The sequence below is a fragment of the Protopterus annectens genome, chromosome 13.part0 (genome assembly GCF_019279795.1).
Source record: "Protopterus annectens isolate FY-2018-M chromosome 13.part0, PAN1.0, whole genome shotgun sequence".
Taxonomy (NCBI): domain Eukaryota; kingdom Metazoa; phylum Chordata; order Ceratodontiformes; family Protopteridae; genus Protopterus; species Protopterus annectens.
The window spans coordinates 511,701,726-511,718,019 of record NC_056747.1 but is presented as its reverse complement, the minus strand read 5'-3'; positions in this window follow the sequence as shown (position 1 = coordinate 511,718,019).

The following is a 16,294-nucleotide window of genomic DNA, read 5'->3' as shown; positions in this document are numbered from 1 at the left end:
AGAGCCAATGAAAAATCTGAATAGTCTTAGGAACCAGAAATGGTCCTAGCAGAGTCACTTATCTGTGGCTAAGGCAATTTAATATCCTGCTGTGGTGATAAAGGGTGTTTGTTATTCTATATTTTTGTGGCTGGAAGAAGGAAGAACAGTGGAAGTGGTGAGGTGTTCCATGGTAAAGCCATGAAAGATACCAGATTCCTGGAGAAGCTTGGTAAGTATTAGAAGAGTCTCTCTTAAATGTAATCCATAGTGTTGTGCATTTTCTGTAAAGAGGAGTTTATTTCAGTTGAATTTTCAAGCACTATTGCAAATGCAAAGTTGGTAGGCTTAACTCTTCTTTCAGGATACGAGAAATAAAACAGCTGTCTTGTTTCATTATTTTATGACCAAATTCTGTTCACTCACTCTCGCTATGTTGTACTAAAAGGTAAGGAGAGTCTTTAGCAGCTCTGTGGCCTATTGTGCTCCAAACTATCCATGCACAATTAGCAGCACAAGCACTGGAGGGGGTGCAGAGGCTAGATGGGAGTGAACAGCCGATGTTGGCTTTCCTCTCCCTTAGACAGGAGCTGGTGGCAGCTGATGGTCAGATGTGAAGAGAAAAAAATGTGAGGAGAGATGGCTTTTTGGCTTTCTCTTCATGCACTTTATCTAGTATATCTGGAAGTATGATGTGAGTCTTACAATTCTTTTTTTTTTCTTCTCAGAATTTTGCAACATAATTAACTCATCTCTCAGGCATAAAACTGGTACTAGGAGATTGGTCACGGACTTCACAATATAACTATTTATATGAACTAGGCATTTTTGACAGAGCTGAATAACATGGCTTCTACTGAATTGCCTCTAGTTTGGTTTCTCTATAGGTTCATAGGTGATTACCAGGCTACCTGCCCTCATTGGCCATTTTAAGCTTACCTGATTAACCTATTAGTTAAAATTACCCATACCTAGTTCTAAGGTCTGTATTTATATACCACGCATAGGATAGTGATTCGATCTGGGTGAGATGGTGATAATTCCTAAGGCATAGGGGACATATTATAGGAAGAGCAAGTAGGTGCTGCCTCTACCCATTAGTAGTACAGGGGGCAGTCCTGGGGTAAATTTCATCATTCCCATCCATAGATCTAGGTTATGCTTGAATAGGGGGACAGATATGAATAGTTTTACATGGAGGAGAGAGACTGTTCTAGACTAATGGTAACCTCTGAGAGATGTACCTGTCCCTCCAAGTTGTTGTGTTTAAGTTACAAAAGTGGTTTAGGTCCCTGGAATGAGTATTTTTGATACCAACTGACTTGCAAATGTGCTGTAGGTAAATCAGTACAGGGTCAGAAAATGTAAGTCAGCCACAGGTCCACCCCCTTTAGCAGTTTATAAGATACCAAATATAGTGACAGTGCTTTGAGGTGGTCCATGTAGGACTTATATTTTAGGCCCTGTATTCTCTTTCTGAGGAAGCACTGTGAGCATTCAAGTTGTTGCACATGCATGGTGAGATACGTGCCAAAGAGGACACTGTAGTCAATGACTGGCCTGATGAGAATAGAGTATACGGGGACAATGACATCTCTAGGCCTGGGCTCTATCACTTTGCTTATAAGCTGTGCACTATATACTGTATTTCTTTCCAGTACAGACACATGTTAGTAGAATGTAAGCTTACTGCCCACATATATTCTGAAATTCTGAACTACTGGGTCAACTCTTAGGGGCATATTTTCAATGTGGTAATTTCCTGGGGTACTGGGTTTCCCAAAAGATACAATAATGCACCTTTTGGCAATTAGTTTTAGTCATTTGAGGATTCAATTACTTGTTCCTAACTTGCCGTCATGCATAGTCTTTGTCAGCCAGAGAGCCTTGGTGTTTGCCTTTACTGCAGAGAAGTATATAATACCAAACAGGAGAGGTCCCAGTACTAAATGCTGTGGTACTCCACTGGTGATTGGTGTCTTTGTGAAGATAGTTTTCCCCTATCCTGACTTCAAGTCCTATCTGTGAACCATTTGGCAATCCAGCGTATGACATAGGTTGTTACTCCCAGTTGCGTAAGTTCCTGAACTATACTTGACTGAGGTATTGTGTCAAAAGCTTTGGCCAGAGCTTGGTAGATGGTATGAACCATCTTGCCTTTGGCCACTGCTTTGGTGACCTTTCAAAGAAGTCTAGTAGGCTGAGTAGGCAAGATCTGCCATTGACGAGCACTAACTGGGATTTGTCCAGTGTTTGGATGCTCTCTATGTCCTTCTTGATTAATTCCATGAGGAGTCTTTTCATGACCTTACAAATGAGGCTGAACAAACATATGGGTTGGTAATTACCTGGGTCAGTGGATGGTCCTCCTTTGTGTAGGGACATGATCGTTGCTGTCCACCATTAATGTGGTACAATGCTGTGTGGCAGCTGAGGTTGAACAGCTTTGCCAGGGGCACAGATAAATCATCCTTTGTGCTGTTTAAGATGCATCCTGGGATAGTGTCAGGGCTCATTGATGCAGCATCCTTGACCTTTGACAGCACGTTCAGGACATGGACCTGTAAAAGGTTGGGGGGGGTATCAGTTTTCTGGATATCGTGTGAGGTAATAGGCGGTGAATGAGGGGTGAACTTGGAGCTAAATTCATCAGCTTGTAAGTTTTCTATGTCTTCAACTTTAGCATAGGTGGTGTTATTCACAATCACCACACCACATTGCTCCATAGAGTTCTTGAGGTTGCGAACATAGCTAAAGGTGTTTTTTATGGTTGTCTTTTGCATAGGTGGCTATCTTTGCCCTAAATGTTGATGCTTTTAATTAAACTCCTGAGTTACTTATTTATTTTAATGAGGATGGATTTAGCCCGCTGTGGGTTACTCTTCTATCTGGCTACAATTCTCTTCCTTTTATTACAAAGTTTGTTTCTGTTGTGGTACCACCAGGGAGATTTGTTTTTGAGCTTATCCCTATGCTTCTTCCTGCACTGCGCAGCTGCTTCTATGCAGCTGTTGACATGCTGGTACAAGTTAGTGGTGTATGTTTACACGTACTCATTGGAGTTTAACAGGTTTGGGGGAGATCTGAAACTTGCCAGGATATCATGTAGAAGTAGGAAGTTTGCCTTGGAGAAGTAAAAAGATTCTGGGGCTGCTGATATCTCAAGCTTCAATTTTATTTCAAGGGAAACGTTATGATCTGACCTGAAGATGATATACAAGGGATGGAGCATGACTCACCCATATTAGTATGAATAATGTCAGGATTTGTTAGCCTCCAGTGGGGACTCTCATTAGTTGTTCCAGTGCATTTGTATTAACAAAGTCCAGGAATTACTGTGCTTGTGTAACAGTGATGGTGTAGGTTTCCCACTCTATAGCTGGATAATTAAAGTCACCCAGGATAAAGGTACTGGGTTTAATGCTGACTGACTCCAGTTCTTGTAAGTAGGTACTATGTCTATCTAGGGTCATAGATGGCGTTCTCTAACAGGCTATAATGTGATAAGGAACTTTACTGATCATGGTTGTTGGACATAAAGACTGCCCAGTTAGCCAGTTTCTTCCCCACTTCAGAACTTTGGATCCCATTCCATATTCTTTAATTTCCTCAACAACCACCTGAGATGCATGATGCATTGAAGCAGACAACACATTCACAGCACGCCACTTGTCCACCTCACTGGTATCTCAGCCACAGAAATAGATCATGTTGGACTGGTAAGAACTTAGCTACACAAGCCCACACTTTTAGCAATCTACATTAAAATTAGCCTGAGGGCCTCTACTATCCTGTCACTTTGAATCATTTCAGTGATAGTTCTGGAGACAAAAGTGAGACTAATAGTTCATTAGTTACACAGTTTTGCTCTTTTCAGTACAGACCTCTGTAGTACAAAACCATCCCTACCACCCACCTATGCCTCACTACGCAGCACTCTCAGCTCTGTTATCATCCTGGAAGGCAACTGATCTGCAACCTGTGCTTAATTTCACTGAAGATGCCTTGAGGTTCTTTATTCTTTCTTGACCAAGTTTCCATCTATTATCCCCTACTAAACCTCCTCTACCTTGCCTTGGTTGCAGACGTCCTCATTTCACCTCTAACTGTAGGAGTGAAGAACTCATTCAGTATTTCTGTCCAGTCTGTAATATGATTGAACTTGCTTTGCCTCATTACTCCAGTACTGAAAACGTTTCACTTTCTTCAATGCCTCCTTTCTTGTCAATGTCATCTCCTTCTTTTGCACTGACTTCACAGATGAGATTTTATGCCTTAAAAGATCCATCTCCTTTCCAAACTTATACTCCCATTTCTCTCCTGTTTTTACTGGCACACTTCTTTTACTTTTCCCTCTTTCTTTGTTTAGCTTCTCGTGTTACTTTTTCTTAATCACAGTTCTTTGTTCTGATTAATAATGCTGCTATTTTTCCTTAGATCAACGCAGCTACTCGTTTTCTTCTCATAGCACCCCTTCATGTAAATTCTCCATGTGTTCAGTAAGTGAAACACATCAGCCACTTTTGTGAATGTCAAGTTGATAGTCTTAACTAGTCCCAGAGCTTTATACCACTTGTGACATTTCCTATCAGCTGTCAAAGGTGGTGAATCAAATTATGGTATGGTGCTGTAATCCAATGTATCTCTCATTTCAACTTTTTTCACCCTCACTGACACTAGTTCACACATTTTGCATGAGATCTTTTTCACAATTCAGTTTGTTTTCAAAATTTTTCTTGTTTCACAAATGAAACAATTATTTGACGGCAGAAAAAATAATTTACTTTGTACTGCTGCGTGCATAATTTAGTAACATGGTTATTCATGGCTTTCCACTTCATGAGATTACTTGCATTAAAACACAACAGTGTATGTTTCACAGTCAGTCATTAACTATTATTTATCTAAGTGTGTGTGCTTTGTGTGTGGACTATTATTTATCTAAGTGTGTGTGCTTTGTGTGTGTTGTGTGTGGACTGTTATTTATCTAGGTGTGTGTGTGTGTGTGTGTGTGTGTGTGTGTGTGTGTGTGTGTGTGTGTGTGTGTGTGTGTGTGTGTGTGTAACAGTTCAAGCACACACACAATGTTTTTCAGTTTACTCTTCTGTTGCTGTACTTAAAAGAGATGCGTTACATAGAACAGCATATCAAGCACTATTATAGGTTCATAGGTTCATACTAGGCTATCTGCCCTAGGGCATTTATAAGCCTAGCCAGAGTTGTGTGGCTTTCACCACCCCTTAGGTTGAAGAATACTATACCCATTAGTTTGCCGTGCCTCTGTCCAGCAGTGATACAGAGATGATCCCCGAGGTAAACCTACGATCTCCCATCCACTGGTCAAGATTCCTCTTGAACAGAGCCAGCGAGGTGCTCTGTCTCACATGGACCGGGATTCTGTTCCACAGCATAGGGAGTCTCTGGGTGATGAATCTGTCCCTCCAGCACGTCCTATTTATATCCGTGTTGAGGTTTAAGTCTCTTGCTCTTGTGGCTCTGGTGGATTTGGATTTTTTTGAGGTGGAGCATGTCCATTAATTCCGGGTTGGACATGGCCTTGTATGTCAGGCACAGGTCACCTCTGAGCAGACGGTATGCGACTGAATAGAGCTGGCGTTTCTTCAGTCGGGCAGCATATGGCATATTTTTGAGCCCCTTTAGCCTTTTGGTGAGGAACTTTTGGGGTCTTTCCAATTGCTGCAGGTGTCGGGTAAGATACATTCCGAATGGGGCATTGTACTCAATCATTGGTCTGATAAGTGAAGAGTACAGGGGAACAATGACCTCCCTTGATCTGGATGTGAATCCCTTCATAATCAGGTGGGCAATGTAGAAGGTCCTCCTAACCACTTTGGCAATGTGATTGTCAAAAGAAAGGTTACTGTCAACTTGGGTCCCCAGGTCCCTGATAACCTCTTCTGTGCTTAATGGATTGCCACCTATGTGGTAACTTGGGGTTACCTTGTTTTTACCAAAGGGTATGACTATACATTTTTTGGCATTTAGCTTAAGGCCATGGCTCTGGCACCAGTTATCTGTTTCTATGAGACCTCTCTGAAGGATATCTGTATCTGATGGATTTTCAACTATGGCACCCAGTTTGCAGTCATCTGCAAACTTTGTCAGCCACAATCCTCCTATGTTTGCCTGCACTTCTGAAAAGTAGATGCCGAACAAGAGGGGCCCAGGACTGAGCCCTGTGGGACACCGCTTGTGACCGGCTTGGAGTCTGACATGGCACCAGCAACTCTAACCCTGTGGGTTCTGTCCTTGAGCCAGTTTGCAACCCATCTTGTGACATATGGGTTTACATTTAAGCTGGTGAGCTTTTCTATGATACCCGAGTGGGGTATTGTGTCGAAAGCTTTTGCGAGGTCAAGGTAGGCTGTGTGAACTGCCTTACCCTCATCAATGGCCTTGGTGACTGTTTCAAAAAAGTCGACCAAGTTCAAGAGGCATGATCTGCCCTTGACAAAGCCGAATTGGGTAGGATCCAATGTCTGTAGGTCCCCTATGTCTTTATTTATGGGTTCCATTATGATCCTCTCCATAGCTTTGCAGACCAGGCTTGTTAAGCTTATGGGGCGGTAATTGCCAGGGTCCGTAGAAGCACCGCCTTTGTGGAGTGGGACCACAGTTTCCGTACGCCACTCTTTGGGTACGTATCCTGTGGTAAGGCTAAGATTAAACAGCAGCTTTATGTGTGGGTTTAGTTCCTCATTGAGTTTGTGTAGCACACAGCCGGGGACACCATCCAGTCCCATTGATGCTGTGTTTTTAGCTTTAGAGAGAGCAGCTCTCACCTGGGCATTTGAGATGATTGGGAGGCTACACTCTGCTGGGATAGATATTTCTCCTTTTGGGGGGGAGGGAGGGGAGAAATTTTCACTGAACCTGTCTGCCAGTATGTTTGCAATGTCTGTGAGTTCAGTGATTTTTGTATCATTTTGGACTAATTCTGAGCATATCTGGGAGTTTACACCCAGATTTCTAACATAGCTAAAGAAGGCCTTATGATTGTCTTTTGAGTCCTTGGCGATTTTTCTCTCAAAGTTGGCCTTGGATGATTTTATGAGTGATCGTAGTTTTTTAATAGTATTGATCAGAGATGTCTTCCCTTTTAGGGATTTTGCTCTATCTTGTAGTAGCTTTCTCCTCTTGTTGTAAAGTTTGTTTATGGCTGGGGTCCACCAGATCGGGCGCTTGCCTTTGGTGGAAAGGGTCTTGATTTTATTTGGGATTGCTTGATCCATGCAATCCTGGAGGTGCTCAGAGAAAGCATTTGTAAGGGATTCAGCAGCGTGGGTTGTGGTTTCCAATGGCTCAGGGCCTTGAAGGATACCACACCAGTCTTAAGAAGTGTGAAGTTGGCTTTTGAGAAGTTCTTCACTGTGGTCTTTTCTGTTGGGGGTGGGGGTGGGATGTGGATCTCCAGTGAGATTAGTTTATGGTCTGATCTCACCAATGAGGGATATACTTCCGGTGTGGAGCATTTTGTCCCCATGTTTGTGATGATCACATCTAGTATATTTTCACCTCTTGTGGGAATGGTGACAAGTTGTTCCATAGCATTTGAGTTTATGAACTCCAGGAACCTTTGGGCTAGGGTATTGGGGCTTGAGTAATGTTCCCAGTCTATGTTTGGGTAGTTGAAGTCACCCAATATGATGGTGTTTGGAGAGACATTTATACTCTCCAGTGTCTTCAGGAAGGCTGTGTGGGGTTCCTGAGTTTGAGAGGGTGGCCTGTAACATGCTACAAACTGTAGAGCAGTTTTGCCTATGGTTAATTGCACCTGAATGGTCTCTGATGCTTCGTGAATTGCCACCAGCCTGGAGGTGTGGGTATCCTTGATGAATATGGATACACCCCCTCCTTTTGTGGTACGGTCCGAGTTTTGGGGCCGGAACGCATGATATGAGGTAAAACCTGATAGTGCCAGGGTGCTCTCAGGAGCCTTGAACCAGGTTTCAGTCACAGCACAGACATCGATGTTCTCCATACTGAGGAGGGCTTCGAGGGCGTGCATCTTGAGATTTAGACTTCTGGCATTGAGCAGCATTACCCTTAGTTTTTTTCCATTATTGTTTTCTCAATTATGAATTTCTCAAGTCAGAAAGTTGGTGTAGAGAAAGCTTGAAGAGGAAACATTTGAACACTTTTCTCAAAGCTAAATATTTTGCCTGAATACAATAAAGTACTATATTTTATTATAGTTTCAGAAGCAGGCAAATATATACCACGTTCCAGTCTGAAAGGAAATTATTGTACACAAATTAACCCCTGCAGTGAGGAATATAGTATACTTTCACCAGTTTAAATATTCTTACTTCAGCCAGCATCATGGAATAGAAGGATAAAGCCCTGACTGCAGCCCAGTTGACCCAGATTTGATTAGCTGCTTGGGTAACTGAGGCAATGTCAGGGAAGGATTGGCATGTCCATCCTACAAGTTGCATACACTTGCACCCCACCTTGAAGTCAATCCCTGGTGGGGGGGTGGCAATTGCTTAGAGGGTGTATGGTTCTATGGGGGAATAGGTGGGAGGCATAGGTTGAGTCGTCAAAGAGATGGGACAATATGCCAACACATGCCCATTGCACATCTGTTCCCAGATGTTCATAAGTGTGGAGGTGGAGGGTAGGTTATAATAGAAGAAAAAGCACTCCTGGTCTCATCAGCCCCATATGTAGGGTCATGTAGAGGCTGGGGAGGCTTAGGTGGTTGTGGTAGACCAGATAAATGAGGACAGGAGCAAGAGGCAGCCAATGGTCAGCCATGGCAGCCAAAATAAATAAATAAATAAAATATTCCTACTTCATTGGCATTGTTTGACCACTGATGAAGATGACAACGTTGCTTTGCGGAAGCAGCAAGGTCAATTAAGGTTCCTGCTACACTAAACTGGGAATGTTATAGCTATCTTCAGGGTGTTTTTGGAGCAAAGTGGGAAATAAGGAAGGCATGATTGATCAAATTTTGAGTAAGTAGAGTTCTTTCATGCTTGAAGCACGGAGCCAAGCAATATAGTGAATCTGCTGGCTGACAAATACAGTTCCAACTTTATCAAACCCCACTTACCTCAGCCAACCCCAAGGAAATACCTTCAAATATAACCCCTCCAGCTATAAATACAATGCAGGCCCTGGCTGCACTCACCAAGGCAAACAACACAGCCTAAATGGGGACTGATAATATCCAATGATGCCGCCAGAATAGCCTAAAATATTATCTGTCAGTGGGACTGGAATCACTATTTAACTATAGTCTCAGAAAAGGCTTTGTGCCAAGAGAATGGAAGACTGCAATGGTTATCCATTTTCCATAAGGGTGGACCATCAACAGACCCCAGAAACTATAGATCCATTAGTCTGACTAGTCTCATATGCAAAAACATGGACTGAATTATAATGCAAATAATCAACAGATAACATAGGAAAACTTCAGACAACATAATAAACTCATTTAGGCTTTGTTCAGGTAAGGTTATGCCTACTATACCTGGTGGACTTCGTTTTGAAGGTCATCAAGGCAAAGGATGAGGGTAAAATGGCGCATACTGCCTATCTCAACCTGGCTAAGTCATCTGGCACAATGCCAGACTTCAGCACTGTAAATAAACTTATGGAATTGGGCAAAAACCTCTGTATAACATGCTGGATAGCCAGCTGGCTCACAGATAGGACCCAGGAAGTTAGGACTGGTGAGACCCACTCCACAAAGAGACTGGTCACCAGCAGAGTTCCTCAGGGGTCTGTGCTGGGCTTGATCCTCTTTGGCATCTACAGTTTGGAAGCTGAGACCAATGTCAAGGGCCTTTAGCCGACTAAGTTCGCAGATGATTGCAAGTTAGGAGCAACCATAGAATAGCCCCAAGACACTAACACCTTACAAGATGGTCTGACACAGACAAATAACTGGTGCCAAAGCCATGGCTTAAAACTCAAAGCCAAGAAATGCATAATAGTACCTTTTGAAAAGTCGGCCTTCTGAGAAACTACGTCATTGATAAAACACCCTTAAGAATTGACCCATTAGTCAGGAATTTGTGTATAAATGTTGATAATAACCTAAGTTTTTATCAACATGTGCTCAAGGAAGTAAGGAAATCATTCTCTGCCACTCAACTTATAAGTAAGGTCATGGCATCTAGGTCCAGGGAGGTCATCATGCCACTGTAGTCGGCCCTCAACAGACCCATCACTGTGTATAATGTCCCCTTCGGTATGTATCTGAGCAGGCACATGCAGCAACATGAACATCTGCAAAGGTTCCTTACAAAAAGAATACAAGGCATAAACACAATGACCTATGTGGATCACCTGAAAGCCCAGTCTCTATACTCTCTATCCTACAGACTACTGAGAAGCGACTTATGTCTGACATACAAGGGATCCTTGGATCCCACTTAGATAAATCTTTTGCATATCCACAAAATGAACAACATCAGAACTTCTAGAGCCTCAGGACCTAAATTTTGCTTGTGACATAAGTAGGATATGGTGGAAAGACAGGTATCTCAGACAATTCCAGTTCTCTGGAACAGGCTTCCCATCCATGCGAAACAAAGTCCCTCCCTAACCCTATTCAAGCAAAACCTGGATCAGTGGATGGGAAATCAGAAATTCACCTCTGGTCTGGTACCCATATCTCTGATGGACAGAGGAAGTCAGTAAATCATATCCCAAGAAACATACATCCCTTATGTAAATGTCTAAGATACAAAAACTCATGGGATACTTTTGGGTTACATGGCTAGGCTTATAAAGGTTTTTGCAGCCAATAGACTAGTATAGACCTATCAACCTATGAACACAGTGGCAATGCAGGCAGAGACAAAATCCTTTCATACAACAGTGATTTCTACTTATAAAAAAGTGGTTCACTGGCTAATATCTTTAAGCAGCAGGAAAAAGAATTAAACTGTTGCAAATCGATATAAGTAGAAGGGTTTCGAAAAATGATCACAAAGGAAACAGTTTAGAATTAGAGATCTGCAGAAGGGGTGTGTGTGAAGGGAATATATATATATATATATATATATATATATATATATATATATATATATATATATATATATTACAATTTGTAGAAAGACCGATTAAGGGCCTGATAGGAGACGACTTAAAACTTCATTACCATATCAAATTATCACAAAGATGGGAGGCAGTGGACAGACTTAGACTTCAACAGCTCACTGTGCAATGATATTAGTATAGGTTAAATTATTGGATGAAAAGGCAGGCAACAATGAATGGGAGGCTCCTGCTGGATCATGCATGGAGAATGGACTGATGAGGAATGCACATCCTGTTTTGAAGTTAAGGTAGAGGCTGAGTGGCTGAGGACAAGGCAGGCAAAGGGCAGAAGGAGTTAAATTTCCACAGAAAGGGTGACCAATGATGCAATGGAACTGTGGAAAACTGGAATGAGTTCATCTGACTTAAGGCAGTGCCACAAAAAGTGGCCAAGATTCTGGGCTAAGCTGGAATGTAGTTTATATGATGTAAAGTAAGAATTGGGCTAAGGAAGGGATGAGGTTAAGGGGTATGGATCCTTTCTCATTTATCATGGGTAGTTCAAGTTCTGACACTGGAGAAGACTAGATACATACTCAGAATATGAATGAGGTGTCACCTAGTGCATAAAACATGATCTCCAACAAGGAAAGGAGTGGAGCTGCCTTTCAGAGAAAAGAAGATATAGAACAGTGAGATGATTGGGAAGGGATGTAATTTCAATTTTGGTAGGGAAGGGATTAATAACAGATGCCATGGATCGGTACCAAATGATACATGTTAAAGGCTTGTGAATAGCTTGCACAGTGCTATTTTACTGTTCTATAAGTTCAACTACAATGAAAATAAAATGAATAAGAACTTAGAAATAGATATCCACATCTATATATACATACACACAAACATTCTTAGTTGAAGACTGTACAGATCTTGGAGAGAAGCAGCATAGGTTAAGATTCAGCGACATGCACCACTATAAATCTGAAGTCTTGCAAAGTAAATGTGAGCATTACTGATGTTGTTTGCTAAGTCAGCCTTTGGAATGTAGAAGGGAGGCAGAGCATCACAGGCAACAAAAGCTAAGAAAAATTATCAGTGCACTGATGTTGATGAACTATGAGACTATGGAAAAAAAAACAGTGCTCATGCAAATATAATAATGAGTGCATCGACTGAGCTGTATATGAATGCACAGTTATGCACATATTACCTGCATGTACCTTCCATACATAGTATGTGGCACGGCACATGCAGAATAATAAAAATATCACAGAAGACAAAATGAAAAGGAACATGATAAAAATGAACATAGCAAACATAGGAAAAAAAAAGAAGTATAACTTATCTGGCTCACCACAAACATGCCATGAATATAGGTATGTTGATAGTGACACAGGTATAAGTGATATGCATGATATACATGAATGATTGATGCCCTGTGTTGCACATTGTAGTTCATGTGCAATATTACATATGGTAGTAACACAAACAGACAAAAGCAGTCTAAGGCTAATGGCACACACACACACACACACACACACACACACACACACACACACACACACACACACACACACACACACACACACACACAGACATACATACATAGTTGTTCAGACTGCAAACACACACACACACACACACACACACACACACACACACACACACACACACACACACACACACACACACACACACACAGTAAAAAAAAAGAAATGGTCAAAACTAACTGAAATGTATAGCACAGTGATATAAAGTACATGTGGGGTGTGAAGTAAGTTACCAAGCACATTATGCAGGTGAGATATGGCACTACTTTCTCTATCACAGGCATTATACCAGAATATACATATTTATGCATGCAAATTAAGAAAATTATCTGTATAATCCAAGTAAAATTAGTATTAAACAACACTCGAAACAACAATAACCAAAACAATTATTAGAATTACACAGAATGACAATCTAATTTTAATATTATTTAATATTAGTTTTCTTTTTTATTTTTGAAGTAATTTATTGACTTGTTTGTGATAACCACTGTCTGAATTATTTTCCACACTGGATTGAGTCATATATATATATATATATATATATATATATATATATATATATATGGGTGTCTTCTGTGCAGACTGTGCATGTCCTCCCTGTGGTCAAGTGGGTTTCCTCCAGATGCTCTGGTTTCCTTCCAAAGACATGCAGTAGGTGGACTGGATACTCTAAATTGGCAGTAGGTGAGAGTGTGTGCATGAGTGAGTGGTGCGAATGAACTACCGTGGCAGGGCTAACCACCCAGTGGTGTAAACCTTGGCTCAGGATGATTGTCACTGTGGAAGTGACACCCCGACCCCATGTGCAAAATGGGAAAAGGGGTAGAGGATGGATGGATGGGTGGACTAAATCATATATACATTTTAAGGGGTACTCCATCCTCTACGGCCAAGATAGCAACAGATCTCCATCACTTAACCCAATGCAGTTTCTATTGCTGCTTGACCTATAGCTGCCACATATGTATTCAACAGTGACTCAAGACTGTCTGACTTTGGCGACATTCCCTACTCCACCTGTATGGCACATCTCCTTCTTGTTCAGGTGGTGATCTCTCCCTCACAGAGGGGAGATACAATGGGAAGAGCCAGTGAAGTTCTGGCTTGGTTCTTTGGATTTTTATTTTTCCTTGGCTTTCTCGTGACATTTTTCAACCTTGGCTCTATCAGGTGGTTTCTTAGACAAAGAAGAAACAGTAGAAGAAGTAGGCCAGTGAGCAGAGGGGACTGCTACTGCAGTGGAAAGGGCGGAGCCCTTAAATAACCAGTTTATTCCTCCTGTTAACTAAGGCTCTATGCCCAAAAGCCACACAAATACTAAACAGTTCATCCAGATGGGCAGCCTCCAAACAATATATGCATTTGGCATGTATACCTGAGTTGGGTATTTTATGGCTGCAAGCCACACATTTTTTAAAACTTGAAGGTCTGTTAGCCATCATGAAAAATCCTTTCAAGTCCTGTATCCTAAGACACATATATATAATTATATATATGTATATATATATATATATATATATATATATATATATATGGTTTACTATTAAATGTGCGAATGCACTCCGTGCGAACGGCGACCCCATCGACGCGTTTGCGTGAACCGAAACACCGAACACATTTCGCTAGTGAACCGAAACCGCGAAAACTCCGACGATCGACATTACTGGCCGCGCAACACCTCCACACCCATGCTACCATGGGTCGGATGGGGGCGAGGTTTTGCCGTTCGCACATCTGGGAGTCGGTGTAGTGACATTCGCAGTTCCGCGTTCGGGCAATGCGAGTCGCACAGAACGGGATCGACAATTCAATAGTAAACCTATATATATATATATATATATATATATATATATATATATATAAACACCTAAGCTAGAACTATTATTTTTACTAAACAAACACACTAAATATCAACACTATCAGTTATATCTAACAAACTACAGTTACAAGACAGGCACCAACAGGTGAGGTAAGAAGAAAGTTATCAGGAAAGAACGTTCCTTATATAAAAGTATGTAACTACAGATACCTTTTTTTTCTTAGTCGGGATAAGGGAAGGTCAAAAGAATTGGAGACCAAATGCTAAGAAAGAGACCATGAAATAAATCACCCAAAAATTAGCACTTACCAATCCAATGAGCCTGTGCAAAGGAGACCGTGTCCATAGCAAATAAACAGCAAACAATGGGTAAGAAGAGCAGCTTGAGCACTGGGTCCAAAGTCTGAGAATGACCGAAAAAGCACTTAAAATACTTTCCCTGCTCCAAAAGCAAAACAAACACAGTTTCTCCATTAATTTTAAGCAATGTTTAACCAAAAAGTAAAAAAGTGTGCTCCCATTTAAAAGTACATAAAAGTCAAGAGACGGTCAATAACAATACTTTCATTAGCTTAAAAGTAGTTGTTTCTCATAAAAAAAAATTTAAACAACTTAAAAGAAGTGTGAACATTTTTCCCCAAAGGGAACTTATCTTCTAAGCAATAGAACTGTGTTAGCCAACTAGACCAGAACAGATGCTCACAACGAAACAACCAGGCAGCTAGTGGTCTGAGGAAGCTTACTAGCGGAAGCGCTTACCGTATCTGTTTTTATTTGTTGCTGTCTATAATAAATTTATGAACAAGGAAAACAAGGATAATAAGAAGCTGCCTGGTTGTTTCATTGTGAGCATCTGTTCTGGTCTACATTAACCTTTTTCACAACAAGCATTTGTCCTGTGGATTATTTTCTGTTTTACTGTGTTAGCCAATTGTCAATTCTCTAAAATCCATAGAAGAGTGCTCTACTCGGAAGCAGGAAAACTCTGAAGAGCTTGGTGCCCAAACCTGTGTTAGTCCACTCAGCTCGAGCTGACTAACATTTTGGGTACGTGGAAGGTGCCCTGAGGCTTTGGAAGCTGGCTGGCTGGCTGCTATAGCATGTACAAGATATAACCCATGAAGGTCAAGCTACTCCAGTAGTGATCAATATGAAGAACATCAAGCTTGATGAAATCTACAGCAGATTGCGACAATTAATATACATCAATACCTTCTCTTCTCTGAGCAGGTCCTCTGACTGGTGCAGCTGTTCTGTATTCTCCTGTATCAGGTCATTACAGTTGTACAACACTGTTCTGCTGCTGTTAGATAACTTGTTTTAGCAGACAATGTGCAGGCTAGTGCACACCAGACATCACTATTTTTAAATGACTCCTCATGTGCTTCATTTAAGCCCTGAAATATCTGAATCCTTTGCTCCCCCAATTTTCTGTAAAGATCATTTACTGAAAGTGCTAACCAAGACTAAAAATACTTCTTCCATGGGACTTTAACAACATACCTGGCTGCTTAATTAACAATGCTAAACATATTAATCATGCTAAACATGCACTCCTTAAATTGTTTAACCTACATTTATCTACTGGATTTGTCCCTGATGAGTGCTGCACAGCAGTCATGATGCCCCTCCATAAGGGTGGTCTTACAACCGACCCAGATAATTACAGACATATCAGTCTTACAAGTCTCATTTGCAAAGCCATGTAATATATTATAACTGATCATATACACAGCAAATCAAGAATCTTAGACTTTACTCCAAAAGTCTAGTTTTGTGAAGGGTTGATCTTGTTTGTTTAATCAGGTAAATTTCTTCAAAAAGAGTTACAGAGGTTGTAGATGGAGGCCATTCAATGCATGTGGCATACCTTGATCTTGCCGATGCCTTCAATACCATTTCCTTTGCTGGCATCATGCAAAAG